Source organism: Lactuca serriola, chromosome 2 (genome assembly GCF_051521515.1).
Source record: "Lactuca serriola cultivar US96UC23 chromosome 2, Lser_US96UC23_V15, whole genome shotgun sequence".
In the NCBI taxonomy this organism is placed as follows: domain Eukaryota; kingdom Viridiplantae; phylum Streptophyta; class Magnoliopsida; order Asterales; family Asteraceae; genus Lactuca; species Lactuca serriola.
Window position 1 is genome coordinate 226,174,962 of NC_136409.1, and position 13,264 is coordinate 226,188,225.

The window sequence follows — 13,264 nt, forward strand, 5'->3', positions numbered from 1 at the left end:
ACTGGCTTCGTGAATGAGGCCTACTAACGGTAAGACTAGCGTTTTTAATCATACATATATCTATATATATATCTATATATAATATATATATATATATATATATATATATATATATATATATATTAAGCTTGTAATAATATATTAGTATACTGTTGAATTTTAAACTTGTAAAATTGTAGGGTTTGAAATTTAAATTATTCAAATTAAACTTTTAATCACAAAACTTAAATTTCAAAACTTGAAGACAAGTTTTAAACTTTTCAAAACATAAGGATCAAATAGAAAATAATATAAATCAACTAATTAGATTATCTCAATTTGATCTTATTCAATATTACTTGCAAGACAATCTACCAATTCAATTCAAATAATCAATTATTATCATATAAGGAAATTATTATTCAATTAATTGGTACTTATCTTTTGTTTGGTCAACAATATACTCATATATTTTATTAAAATCGGATTATAATGACCCAAAACAGTTAAGGCAAGTATCCTCAAGTAAAACAGCAAGAAATCTCGAAACTACCTCCTTCTGACGCTCGAACTCGCCGAGTTTCCACTATGGACTCGCCGAGTTGGAGCTACTCGCCGAGTTCATCAAGCAGAATCACAAAAATCGAATTTTTTAAGCAACAAGCAATCAACTAATGCATCAATTCAATAGAAATCAATCAAAGCTCTGATACCACTGATGGGTTTGAGCCATAAGAACTTTCCTATATGCACATGCAAACCCTAATGCTTGGATCTAGGTTTCTCTAATTGAACATGCTTTGTATCCAAGACTTTGAATCATAGATCTAGTGTAAACAAATAATTCATAACATATGAAATCAGATCTAGAAGAATACCTTGAGTTACTTGCTTGAAAACTTCTTTTCCTTGGAGCTTAGAGTCACAATTGTCACTCCTCTAATGGCTTACAAAAACTTACTAGCAAGAAGATGATTTGAGAGAGGGAAAGAGGTGAGAAATCAGCTCTAGGGTTTCCTCAAACATAGAGTATCCGATTTCTCCAACCCTAAGGGTCTATTTATACTATGAGCTCCTAGGGTTTCACCTTAAACCCTAATTGGATAACTTAGCCTCAAAGCAATCCAAAGATCCTTCTAGATAAGGCCTTGGACGATTTCTAAGATATCCATATCCTTAAAATCGTCCCTTCCCATATCCATAAGGATTCATAGCCCAAAACACAACTATCACACAATTGACAGTTTATGCCCCTTTATTCAATTAATCTCTTTAAGTCACCAAATTAATTCCTAATTAATTTATGACTTATATCAATCAAATAATATTATTATTCCTTTAACATATTATTCTTATAATACATTAATAATAATAATAATAATACCTCTTCTCTCTATGTAACATCCCCCTCTGGCACGTATCACAATATTATCCGCTTTGGGCCATTCGGCACGAGGACTTCCCAGGGGGTCACCCATCCTGGTACTACTCCCGCATGAGCATGCTTAACTGCAGAGTTCTTATGGGATCTATTGCCCTCACGACTTTAAAACGCGTTGTGATAGGGAAGGCATCCACACTCCTTATAAGGAATGCTTAGTTCTCCTTCCCATCCGATGTGGGATTAGATCTAACCCACTTTCACCCACCATTATGAGTTCGTGGTGATGCCGTTTGGGCTCACCAATGCTCTTGCCACGTTCATGGACCTCTTGAACCGCGTGTAGAGACCGATGCTGGATCGGTCTGTGATAGTTTTCATTGATGACATCTTGGTTTATTCCAAGATGCAGGAAGAGCACGAGGAGCATCTGAGAGAGGTTTTGGAGACCTTGAGGAGGGAGAGCTTGTACGCCAAGTTCTCCAAATGTGAGTTTTGGTTTCGCAAGGTGCAATTTCTTGGGCACCCCGTCAACTAGAACGGGATTTCAGTAGACCCGGCCAAGGTGGAGGCCGTGATGAGATGGGAGGTTCCGAAGTCTCCATCCGAGATTTGGAGTTTCTTAGGATTAGCAGGCTACTATCGGAGATTCATTCAGGATTGCTCCAAGATAGCCATACCCCTGACACGGTTGACTAGGAAATCTGTGGTCTTTCGATGGGGGCCTGTGCAGCAGGCAGCGTTCGAGATTCTGGGGCAGAGATTGTGCGAAATGCCAATCTTAGCCCTGCCCGAGGGCGTAGAGGATTTTGTGGTATATTGCGATGCGTCTATCTCGGGTTTAGGTGCAATTTTGATGCAGAGGGGACATCTCATTGCTTATGCCTCGAGGCAGCTAAAGCCTCACGAGGCGAACTACCCAACACATGATTTAGAGTTGGGGGCGGTGGTCTTCAACATCAAGATTTGGCGGCATTACCTCTACGGGGTTCGATGTACCATTTACACAGACCACAAGAGTTTGAGGTATCTCATGGATCAGCCGAATCTGAACATGAGGCAGCGTCGGTGGTTGGACGTGGTGAAGGATTATGATTGTGAGATCCTTTGTCACCCGGGGAAGGCCAATGTGGTGGCCGATGCGTTTAGCCGTAAGGAGTGGTACGTCGAGCGGTGTTTGACCTGCAGGAAGGTCAAGGCCGAGCATCAGAGACCGCACGGCAAGATGCAACCGTTGGATATCCCGTTGTGGAAATGGGAAGATATTACGATGGATTTTATCACAAAGCTTCCCCGGACTGCGCGAGGAGTAGATTCGATTTGGGTCATCGTGGATCAATTGACCAAGAGCACCCATTTTATTGCGATCTAAGAGAGTATCTCGGCCGAAAAGTTAGCCGATATCTATATCAGGGAGATAGTGGCGCGACACGGGGTGCCAGTGTCAGTGATATCAGACCGAGATGTGCGGTTCACTTCCAGGTTTTGGAAGAAGTTTCATGATGAGTTGGGAACTCATCTGCATTTTAGCACCGCCTTTCACCCGCCGACGGATGGTCAGAGCAAGCGGACCATCCAGACCTTGGAGGATATGCTACGGGCATGCGTGCTAGAATTTGGTGGTAGCTGGGATACCTATCTTCCCTTGGCTGTCAACAGCTACCACGCGAGTATTGACCGTCCCCCATTCGAGATGTTGTACGGACGGAGGTGCAGGACCCCGATATGTTAGGGTGAAGTTGGCTAGAGGGTCATGGGGAGCACCGAGGTGGTGCTCAAGACGACCGAGAGAATCCAGCAGGTTTGAAGCAGGCTGCAGACTGCGTAGGGTCGGCAGAAAAGTTATGCCGACAAGCGCCGGTCAGACTTGGAGTTTCAGGTTGGGGATATGGTTCTCCTGAAAGTGTCACCTTGGAAGGGCGTCATTCGATTCAGGAAGCGGGGCAAGTTGGGCCCAAGATACATTGGTCCGTTCAGGGTTGTAGCCCGGGTGGGCAAGGTGGCATATATGCTGGATCTGCTAGCTGAGCTCAGTCAGATCCACATCACCTTCCATGTCTCCCAGCTGCGGAAGTGCCTAGTGGATGATTTAGCAATGGTGTCGTTAGAGGATATCCAGGTTGATGACAACCTTAATTACATTGAACGCCTAGTCGCGATCCTCGACTGCAAGTCGAAGGATCTGAGGAACAAGAGGGTGGAATTAGTAAAGGTGCAATGGCAGCACCGAAAGGGTTCAGAGTGGACATGGGAGCCGGTGGAAGAAATGATGGAGCATTACCCCGAGCTGTTTCAGGATAGAGCAGTAGACTTCGAGGACGAAGTCTAAAATAAGTGGGGGATATTTGTAGCACCTGGTTCCTGGTATTTGAAATTTATCTAAGTGTTTTGCATTTTTAGCCTTGGCCTCGGCAGGTTGTAGGCCCGACTCGATGAGTAGAGACGGGATATGGAACACGTTTAAGTTGGCGACTCGGCAAGTCCATATTCTGGACTCAGCGAGTCCCCGCTGTCTGATGAAACCCTAAATTCCAAGGGTTTGCACTGTAACGCCCGCAAATATGGGCTAGTCAATTTAGAGGCAATAGGGGTTGAAAACGACTTTTCGACAAAAGATTATTTAGAATAAATAATCTTAACCAATTTGTGGAATATGTCACAAGGTTTCCGTACATATAAGGAACGCCGAAATCCGAGTTATAACGAAGAAGTTATGGCCCGTCGAAGTTTCGCGACAGAACCGGCACGATACCGGAAAGCGTAAATAATGAATTTACGATAGAGCGAGATTTAGCCTTAGCGATCTAAAGGGAAGTCGTAGAATATGTTAAACTAAGAACATCGATAAAAAGAACGCCCAAATCTGACTTCGTATGAGGAAGTTATGATTTTTCTAAGATTCGGCTTAGCAGTGCACGACCCGAAACTCGAATTTTAGTTCGAGTGGTTTTTGGCTTACGCGACCTAAATGAGAGTTGAAGATCTCATTAATAGGAACTCAACGGCAAAAAGATGGACGAAAACGGAGTTCGTATGAAGGAGTTACGAATTCTTCGCGGTCATTTAACAGTCTAAAGGCCTCCTACTGTTAAATTTGAGATCGGTCGAGAATTAGCCGACGGAGTCTAAATGAAAGTTGTAGATCTTGATTTTACCTACGCGTGGATATAAAGAACGTCGAAAACGGAGCTCGTATGCGAGAGTTATGATTTTTCTAAGTTCGAAGGCTGACACGCGATAGGGGGTGACGTGGCACCACCAGAATTGGACACATGGCACCACCAGATGGCCACCACATGGACCAACTCGGCGAGTAGGTCCCCCCTACTCGGCGAGTAGACCAGTCAGCACCCCTATAAATAGAGGTGTCGGGCATTCACTTCTCTTCACACCTCTCCAACATTCTTTCTCTCTCTACACTCTCTCTCTAAGCCTCCTTAAGCCCCCTAAAGCCTAGGTAAACCCCCTAGCACCCGAAGGAAGCCCCGAGGCTCCCGGAGTCCCGAGAAAAGAGCCTTTCGGCTCGGGAACGCTGCTCCAGCGAAGCCCGGTTTTGCGAAAAACCCGCTGTAAGTGAGCTGTACCTACCCTATCTTTAGTATAGCTTATGTTTTAATATAGTAACATTATTAGGGACTTATAATGAGTATTTGGGCTATTATTATGAGTTATATTGAGTGTTATTTAACGCTTATATAATAATAATAATAATAGCTAGACTATTAGTTTGTCGCGGTTATCGTTAGACTAAACCCTAGTAGTATTGATACTAGGTTTTCTCGAAGGAAATTGTTTTGAGAGTATCGAAGCGCTGTCCGAGTGCTGAGTCACCACCTACTCCGGTGAGTGCATAGTTACTTTCATCTTACACATAAATATGAAGTATTTTATTATAAATTTACGTGCTATGTGTGCATATTGTCTAAATACTTGCTGTCTATGCTGGTGAAAGATTTTTATACATGTTTTAAATAATGTAAACTGTATAAAGTATTTTATATCTACAAGATATGTTGGGTAAAACATGGGTAGATGAATGATGATGGATAAAAGCTGAAATAGAGGAACATTAGTAGTACGGACCTAGTGCCCTATAGGTATACATTGGCAGCAGTGGACCTAGTACCCTATAGATGAGCACTGGCAGCTGCGCCACAACCCGTAGATGATTTAGATCTACGGTAAACGTCCTAGCAGCTGCGCTCCAAGGATAGTATCGGCAGCTGCGCCTAATAGGGAGCCTTATGACCATGACAGTAGTGTTTAAAGGTCAATACCGGCAGAAGCGCCTCATAGAAAATGTCCTAATTCTGGCAGCTGAGCCTAAGTGACAATAATAGCAGTTGCGCTTGACCAATGTGTCATTGGCAACAATGGACTTCATGTTGTTTCCTTAGGAATGAATGAATGAGAAATAGCTGATTTTTAGGGTAGATCCTTAAGAATAAAGAAGATAATGGGGATGGTAATTGGGTTGATTGTTTGATTGTTTAAACATAATAATTATATTATTGTGGGTTGAAAACCCTATGTACTCACCAGGTTTCCCAACCTGACCCACTCAGTTTATTTATATCACAGGTGTTGATATGAAGTGACATTACACTGAGAGATTTAAAGAGATGTAGATCACTAGTGTAAATAATTGTAAGTTCTGTTTATGCTTATGTTTCTGTATTAACGATGACATCCCAAACGTTTTAAAATGAAATAAATACGTTTCTTCGAAAATGTTTTAATAACGTATTTACCATGTTTTTCTGGGAACAAATTCCGCAACATTTTTATAAAATGAAGTACTCTGATTTTTATAAAGCATAAACAACATCGGTCTTTTCTGGCCGTGAAAATGGGGATGTCACATGCACCCTATTTAAACCAACCTTATGTGCCCCAACCTCGCCCCCTTCACCCTCAAAGCTCCCTTTGTCTTCCAACCCTTGTTCCTTGTGAGATTGAAGTGTTTTGGTGTGTTTCTTGAAGATTTTGAGAGAAAAGAAGAGTAGATCAAGAAGAGAAGAAGGAGGCCAGACATCTTGGTGTTATTTCAAGTGATTCCCTTGAGCCGGAGGACTTCTGGGGCAGCAGCAGCAGAAGACAGTCAGTTCCCACACAGATCAGTAGCTACTTTGAGGTGAGTTACCTTCCAGTAGCAGTGGGTCCACTGCCACAATGCCGGCCCATCAGTAGGAGTTGTATGTTAGATGATTGTCTTTGTGATATCATCTAGGTTTGCTACTACCTGATATGTTATATGCTAGCATGATATGTATGTGTGATAGTAGTAGAGTTCGGTTGTTAGGACTGAAGGGTAGGTCAGACACCCCAGATATGTCAGACAGTATGTGATGATATGTTTATATGCTGGCTTGATATGTTATGATATATGTGATAGTAACTGTAGGGGTGAAATAGTCCCCGAGGATCGGTTGTTAGGACCGATGGGTAGTCAGCACCCCAGAATGGCTTGACATGGGTAGTCAGCACCCCAGAACGGCTTGACACGAGTAGGTCAGCACCCCATACTGGCCGTACTGGGTAGGTTGGGCACCCCAGAATTGCCCAGCAGCATGTATGATATGTGATTGTATGGTATGTGGTAAGATGGGGGAACTCATTAAGCTTCGTGCTTACAGTTTTCAGTTTTGGTTTCAGGTACCTCTTATTCGAAGGGGAAGGAGCCGGCACGGTAGCGGCACATCACACATACGCTTTGTATTATGCACTATGAGATCTTCTTGGGGATTTGTACTTTGACATTATTATGTGTTATAAAATGGTTTCCAGACATGCAACATCTTTTATGAAATGATATGATCAGTGAATGTTTTATTTCTAATGTTTTGCAAAGTGTATGTTTTAAAAATGAATTTTTTGGCTCGTATTTTTGGGACGTTACAAGTTGGTATCAGAGCCAGGGCACGGGTCGATGTGTTCGACGGGGACGTCGAACCCTATAATGGGGGGGGGGTGAAAGTGGGTTAGATCTGATCCCACATCGGCTGGGAATGAGAACTAAGCATTCCTTATAAGGGGTGTGGATACCTTCCCTATCACAACGCGTTTTAAATCCGTGAGGGCAGCAGATCCCATAAGAACTCTGCAGTTAAGCGTGCTCGGGTGGGAGTAGTACCAGGATGGGTGACCCCCTGGGAAGTCCTCGTGCCGAGTGGCCCAAAGCGGACAATATTGTGATACGTGCCAGAGGGGGATGTTACACTCTATATAAATCACCTTGTCAAGTTGCTATGGTGAAGGCAACCCAAAAGGACCATGCACAACTGGGTTAAGTACTTACCAAATATAGTTACAACCTTAGACACTAATACAACAAATCCTTCATAGCGAAACACTTTCCAAGTCAAGACTTAACCTCTTGCAAAGTTGGAATGCCGTTTCCTATAAGAAGTATGTCATCAACATACAATACTAGGAAGGTTACTATACTCCCACTAGCTTTGACATATACACAAGATTCATCTTCACTTATAGAGAAGCTAAAATCTTTAACCTTCTCGTGAAAGCAAAGATTCCATCTGTGAGAAGATTGTTTCAATCCATAGATTGATTTCTCAAGCTTACGCACTCTATTTGGATACTTTGCATCTATAAAACTCTATCGCTGACTCGTGTGAACACCCTCAACCAACTTCTCATTAAGGAAAGCGGTTTTGACATCCATCTTACCCAGAAGATAAGATTCTCATGTTTTTGGATTAGGTGTCTAAGTTCATAACTATTTCTGGAATGTACTTGACCGGGTTAGCATGGTCCATTTTGGGTTGCATGGCATTGCAACACTTGGATAGACTAAATGAGAGAAAGGACACTTATGGTTTATTAATATATTATAAGTTCTAATATATTAATAATAGTATTTAATTAGTATTGATCAATAATTAATTTAGAATTAATTTGGTGATCAAAAGGAGACTGATTAATTATATGGGGTTGATTGTGTAAATCATCCATTCTTTTATAGTGGGCTAATGATCCATGTTTTATTGAATTGGGCTAAAATCCATAAGGTTCTCCATGGATAGTCCATGGATGTTATAAACCCATGGATCATGGAATATGGAAAGCCATGTCAATTAGGGTTTACATGTTGTAACCCTACTTGTGACACAACTATAAAAGGACCCCATGGATAGCAAAAATCGGCACTACTACTATGTGCAGAACAAGAGGGCTAGCCGATTTTGAGTAGTGTACTTCTCTCAAAGTTATTTCAAGAGTTGTGGTGTTGTGTGAAACATTTGAGGCATCACACTTGAGGCGTTAGGCTCACAAGGTTCTCAAGGAATCCAAGCAACAAGAAAGGTATGTTCTTCTACTAGCTTTTATGTTTCAAAGTTCCCCATGCCATTCTAGTTAGGTTAAGAACCTTGGAAAATCAAATTTGCATGTATATTAGTAAAACATAGATCTAAGGTTTCTAGGGTTGCATTGTGACATCCCCAAAATCACAGCCAGAAAAGACCAGTTTAATTTATGCTTTTAAAATGATTTCAGAATAATCCTTTGATTAAAAGAGTTGCGAAATTTGTTCCCAAAACGAAATATGATAAAATAAGATTTACTAAAACATTTCTTAAAGAAATGTATTTTCATTATATAACAAAACTCAGGATGTCATGTTTCGATACAGACCAAAATCATAAACATTACGGTACAGACCTTACAACAGTTATATAAAACAACAGGTCTATAATCCAAAAATAAGTTGACAACTCATCCAACTTATGCTCTGGCGCCACTACCTATAATACAAAGAAAACTGATTGGGCCAGGCTTGGGAGTCTGGTGAGCATATAGGGTTTTCAACCGACAATAAATAATTAAATTAATTTTCATAAACCAACAATAACCTAATTACCCATTCCCGTTATTCTCACTTTACGTCCCCAAAACAACTAACATAAGGGACGTCTAGTCTAAGAATATTTCATCAGGGCGACAACACATGCTTCAGCGGCTTCCCAGCAATATATGTCAAATCAGGCAACCATGGGGGGATGGAGTACAGCGAATGAACACCCAAGTTCATTAACACCTACAAGTGGTGAGCCTACTAGCGTTCCATAGGACTGTCTAGAAAAGCCCGTGGTCATCATCTAAACTCCGCTAGAGGACTAAGTCAAACACAACATCGAGGCCTCTCTTCATTTTAACACATATCAACTATCTACCCATGCTTTTGATGGGTTTTGGTCATCAGAACATCCTATGTGCTCATACAAACCCAAATGCTTGGATCTAGGTTTCCCTATTGTACATGCAAGTTATCCAAGACTATAAACCCTAATTCTAGCATACAAGTAATCATATTAACATAAGAATAGGTTTAAGATGTTACCTTGATTGTTATGTAGTAATAACAATCCCAAATCTCCTTGTATTGACTTTAGAAAGCTTAGAGTCACAATTGTCACTCCTCTAATGGTTCACAAACACCATAAGCAAGAGGATGAAGAGGAGAGAGGATGGAGGCTGCCCAAAACGTGTTCTAACCCTAGAAGAGAAGTTCACCACGTTTTTGAGCCTTAAGGGTTCTATATATAGTGAGGCTATTAGGGTTATCTAATAAGGAAACCCTAATTTGGATGCTTAAGCCCTAAGCAACCCATGGACTCCTTTAATTAGGGCCTTGGACGATTTCCTTATGGGTTTCCCCATAGAATTCGTCCACTCCTTAATATAAGACAATCCATGGCCCAAATTGTAATTATCTTATAATAACAATTCCAGTCCCTTAAGTTTAATAAATCTCTTTTAGTCACAAAACTAATTACCAATTAATTATTGACTAATATTAATTAAACAATATGATTTCTCCTTTAATATATTATTCTCATAATATATTAATAAATCATATTTAATCCTTTCTCTCCTTAATTCATCCTATCAAGTTGTTTTGGTGAAGGCAACCCAAAAGGACCATGCACCATCGGGTCAAGTACATACCAAAATAGTTATGGACTTAGACACTAATCCAACAGTCTCCCACTTGGATAAGTCTAATAACTATTATGCGTATGACTTCATATCCTGATCTGCAATCGTAGCTTTCCAAAGCCGCTATCAACTCTGATCATATCAGATACGCGTGTCCTTAGATAAGGGATCATATATTCCTCCATTCTAGATATCATATGAGATATGATTTCAAATCATTCTCTTTGTACTATTTCTCGACTTCCGATTTATGACGAATGACTAATTGAACAAATCAAATTAGTCCTAGCCCGGCCGAGCATTTACGTTTGTCATCACTAAATCATCGAGGGGCCCAAAGATATCGCTTTTATCCTACTTTGGATAAAAGGAACGGATAAACTTTGATACAATGCTCGCTTGCACTCACTCACCAAATTACACACAACAATCTTTTTTGTAACACCAAGTTACTAGTGCGTTTACATATTATCAATGTGCAACCGATTCGCAAGATACAACTCACACATCTCGGTTTCAATAATATAAGATGTTATCGTCTCACCATTCACTTGTGATACAATTCATGGAGTGACCCAAGTGAGCGTGGGTTTAATCCAATGCTCAAATTCATATTCATAAGCACTCACGAATGTTGCAGCAAACATTTGCTTATGTCTAATACTCTTTTAGACAATCCACACACCAATTCATGACAGTCTTCATTCATACCTACTTCCAACATATGAACGACTGTGGCCCGTTCGAATAATTCGATTATTCTTAATAAACTCAATTATTCTAGAAGTTAAAACATGCAAAGTGAAACACAAGAATAATACTAATCCCATATGGCCTCAAACCTTTGAGTATAAATAAAACACCTTTTATTTATCACCATATCGATTACTCATTATTTGTCGTTTCGGGTAATCAACTTCTTACTTGAATTATTACACTTGTCCCATGCTCCTAGCATGCACACAATGTTTACCTATGGTTCTTACTTTGTGAAATAGACCAAATTGAGCACATTCCCAATCATTCTCATTTGACAACTCCAAATCTTTTTTCCATAAGTGAAAGAATATCAAATTCTTGCTACTTATAGAATATGCTAGATTCTAACATTTTATGCAATGATCCTTTCGTAATATCACTGCACCAAAGTCACAACGACTATTGCCAATGACATTACAAAGTCCTCTATCGAAGATTGTTCCAAGACAATTCCTTAGATATGATGTCTCTCACTCAAAGTACATTCCTTTGAACATCCTTTTGCATAAAAGTTTCTAATCTAGTCATATATTTTCAATATTCAATTCCCAATATGGACACGTTTCCATATTTTCCATCTGACAACTTATTCTTAATAGAATCTTATCTATTCATAATAATGTCGATATGGTCCATCCAATATGGAAACATTTCCATATTTTCCAATACTATACTTCCAACTACTCACAAGCGACCAATCCTCGGCGAACTTTGGATTGTCCTTTGATATTTGTTTAATTATTTTAGTCAAAACCGATTCTAGACCCTTTTCCCTCTAAATGCGCTAGACATTTGGAAAATTTTAGAATGGTCAAATATTATAACCTATGCAATCGATCCTATACTCAAAGCGTATGGGACACGATGCATAATGTTTTATTTGCTATGTTCTCAAAATTCGAATTGTGAAGAGGAATGTCGTAATCATAATCAAAATTTTAAGAACACACTATGTACCTTTGACTAACATTATTAACATTTCTCAACCTAAGCCTTTAGATTTGAAATGAAGCATAATATTTTCTCCCTTAATTATAGCAAAACAACTTTACAACCCTGACTTTGCAAGGTATAACTCTTGTTTTCTATAATTAATATTGCCAACTTGCAATACGTGCCTTAATAATCATACAATCATAACATTTATGATCCCACTATCATGATGATTATTATAAACATAACACTTATGCTCCCACTAGCTTCGACATGTATTCATAAACATCTTAACTTTCAGAAAAACAATACCTATTGAATTTTTTAAGTCCATGTTTCTAATACTTAATGCTTTGATAACCTTTTATCAAGGCTTTTTGAACTTATACACCTTTGCCTTAGATAGTTCATATGTGTGTCTAAACAATTAAGACTAATTGCCAAACCTCACAATTCAAATCATGGAAAGGGATACCGTAACCATGATCGAATTCGAGAATGCAATTTTACAATCACTATCATCTTAAAACCTTTCTTAATGAAAGCATTTCCTCACAATCATTTTCATGAAGGAGGAAATCTTATGACACTTTAGATTTAAACGGTGTATGTGTTCCTATCCATGTGAATTTGTTAAAACCAAAGTTTACGACAAATTCAAACTCATATGGATCGAACTTTCTTAATCTCGATTTCTTGCCTTATGGTAGCACAGCTGCCCACCATGTCTTCCAAGTAGTTAAGCAACTCACCTTTTCTTATCAATGTACTTTCCATTGATCAAGGTCCTTGCCTTTTATGCATTCGAACAAGAACTCATAGAACTCATATGCATAATTAACTCAATTGGAACGGCATAGAAACAAAATAATGTCAACACGATAGGTTGTAAACCTCAACTCGTGTGCTAGTGATGATCGATAAGGTTTATTTGATTTGTTCTTGAAACTTTTCAAGACCATTAAGACTCCCACTGACTACTTGACATATAAGATTCTTTTGTCAATAAACATTTCTTGACAAACAAATATTCAAGAGTTAGTGTAGCTTTTATCAAAACACTTCATAAATTGGTTCTAGTTGGTCTTTGTCTTATCCAAGACATCACAACTTTCCACATTTGATGAATGTTATAAACCTTTTAATACTTGTCACTCATTGTCACAATCTTAACTCTAAGACTTGTTATTGGAACGAAGTACGATTGACCTTTTGATTTAACCATTTCTTCAATTCTTGATTCCTCTTCTTAGA